The sequence below is a fragment of the Chrysochloris asiatica genome, unplaced genomic scaffold (genome assembly GCF_000296735.1).
Source record: "Chrysochloris asiatica unplaced genomic scaffold, ChrAsi1.0 scaffold00119, whole genome shotgun sequence".
Classification (NCBI taxonomy): domain Eukaryota; kingdom Metazoa; phylum Chordata; class Mammalia; order Afrosoricida; family Chrysochloridae; genus Chrysochloris; species Chrysochloris asiatica.
In genome coordinates, this window is record NW_006408637.1 from 5744426 (window position 1) to 5747291 (window position 2866).

Genomic DNA, 2866 nt, shown 5'->3' on the forward strand with positions numbered 1-2866 from the left:
AAATCTTTACGGGAGTAGAAAGCCTCATCTTTCTCCCGCGGAGCTGCTGGTAGTTTCGAACCGCTGACCTTAAGGTTCACAGCCTGATTCGTAACCACTACGCTACTACCAGAGCTCTTTGTCATTAAATCAGTTCTGACTTCTGGTGACTTCATGAATAACAGAACAAAGCGTTCCTGACCCCGTGCCATTTTCTAAGAGCTAAACGGTACCTCGGAGTCCTGGTGTGGCGCTGTAGGATAAAGCACTGGACTTCAAAGTCGGTTTGAACCACAAGGTCGGTGCTTCAAACTCACCAGTCACTCCTTGGAAACCCTATACAGGGTCCCTATAAGTCAGAACCGACTCGACGGCACTTAACAACAACAATTGAACCTCTCACCACTTCTATAGAATTAATGAGAGAAAAGCATTTTCTGTGTGCTCAGAACGGAGGGCTCGTTACTTCAAAAGATAGCCTTAGGGCCAGATGAATAGCTCTGAGCATTCAAGATGGAAAATTCAGTGGGAGGTTGAGGGAACTTGCGTAACACAACTGAAGGACCCAAAGTCTATGTTTTGTTTTTCCTTCCATCCATCTCTTCACCTCTGTACTGTGGTCTTGTTTTGACTACCTGTGTATCTTCCCTAGGTGCCCCAAGCTGCTCCCTGCCTTCTGCCCCCAGGAAGCAACAGTTGCCTTGGTGACTGTTGGGACCCCTGCCTTGGGAGTGGAGAGCCAATGTTTAGTTGAGCTGCTCTCGTTCTGTTCCTTGGGGCGTCTGTGGCATACTCTGCTTCCTTGGAAAGAAACAGTGAACTTTGTTTAGCCAAAATCGTATTTTCCAAATGCTGCTATTTGATCTTGGAGCTCTGGTAGCACAGTGGTTGGTGGTTCAATCCCATCAGCCGCTCTGTTGGTGAAACACAAGAGACAGTTGCTTTTGCGAGATTTATAGCCTCGAAAATAGTTGGTGGAAGAGTTCTGTTCTGCCATGTAGGGTCGCCATGAGTCGGAACTGACTTGATGGCAGTGGAATTTTTGTTGTTGTTCTTGTTTTTGATATTTGCTCATTGGCCTCTTTCCCTCCAGCTGTTCCCAACTGCTGACCACTTCTTTCGTAATGTGCTGGTTGCTTCCTCTCTTCCAGAGTTTCTTGGAAGACAGCCATAAGAAGCCCAGGCGGATGTAGCACCACGTGTTGTTGCTCTGGTCTTGACTTCATAGGTATGGGCTAAAAGCAATGAGCAGAAGAGCTTCACCAAAACCAATATTGTTTGGTTCACACTTCTGGTTGCCTGCAGAATTGTTAGCATTAAAAACCCAAAAAGTCAGTTAAAAGAGAAAAGTGGTAAAAGAGAGAGATTTAGTTTTGGAATTCCTTCTTTAAAAAAAAAAAGTTTTATTGTGATAAAACATGATAGTTTACATGGGAGAACATTAGCTTTACATTCATCCTATTGTATATCGTTTCATTGTCATGGTTACAATCCCCTCCATGCATCATCAACCAACCAAAGGCTATACCCTGCAAGCCTGCCCCCCTGGTCATCAGCACACAGCCCCTCTCCTCTGTGTCTAGAGTCCCCAGCTGCTCCATTGCTCCACGTCATCCTCTCTGCCTCCATCTCAGACATCACTGCTTCTCTGGGTAGAGTACCGCACTCCGCTCTTCTCCCTTGATGGTCCCAGGGACCTCTGCTCCTGGACTGCAAAGTCAATCACTCCCCTCCTTTTGCTACAAAACGTCCACCTTTGCGTTTCCAACCCTCGCAGTCAGTCCTGATAACAATTATTCACCATTGTACCACAAGGGACCTATCCCCATCTCCTTTCATTAGCCCGCCCAGACACAATGGATACTACTGAGTGGAGATTTCTACCTTCCTCCATGCCCACTGGATCTAGGCTCCCTCTTGGAAGCTTGTAAGCCTTCAAGCACTTCTAGTCCTCCCACCCCCAGTTTGGGTAGCCAATGTCCAAGTTGCCCATCCCTGTCTACCCTGTTTATGGACGGGGTGGGAATGATCCTCGCTGCAAAGATTTGTTTCCTCTTTTGAGCTACTGCATCCACAGGTGTAGGTCAATTTCATCAAACTGTATCAGATTACTCTTTTCCCCCCTCTTCTTTCTTATTCTAGTTGAGCTCTGATCATCCAGTCACTGAAGCCAGGTTGAGTAGGTATTATCTGTAAGGGTGAGTGTTCTTATGCATGTGCCCTCTCGTCTTATCAGCTGGATGCTTCACTCGCCACTCTAGTCCTCTGTGGCTATGTCACTGACTCTGGGCCCAAGAGTCCCCAGGTCTTGCCACCCTTCTGGCCAACCAGGTTTCCACCCGGGTTCACAGAAGTCTATTGAACGTTGTAGGCCTTAGCTTGCAGCTTCATTGCTGTTTTTCCCTCACTTCCCCTTATCGGTGATGAACGTGGTCACAAATCAGAGCATGTATTTCCATTGAGTCTTAGTCTTGGAAGGGGGTTTGCTCTGAGGGGACCCGACCACTTGCCTTGATGTCTCCTGGGTGAGCAACTTGCTTGTTCTTGTAGTAACAGTCGGTCTGCCGTTATTGTTTTGTATTTTTCCTGTCAGTGTTTCTTTCAAGAAGTATCTTCTATTCTTCTAGCTGCTTCAGGCTGGTCTGCATGTCCTTTCAAGTGGAAAATTTCCACCTCAGAAGATGCTGGGTGAGTTTCAGAATTCCACCTATGGTATTATGTAATGCAGAGGCTTTGCAGGAAGCCTCCTTCACTGGGCACGTTGTCGTCCCATTTTAGGTATTCCAATCAGTTATAGGCAGAAGACAGACTTACAAGCTTTCTATGGTGATATTTCTGGTTATTCCTTTCTCTCCCCCTCAAGTGTCTATTTTATAATGGGATGCAA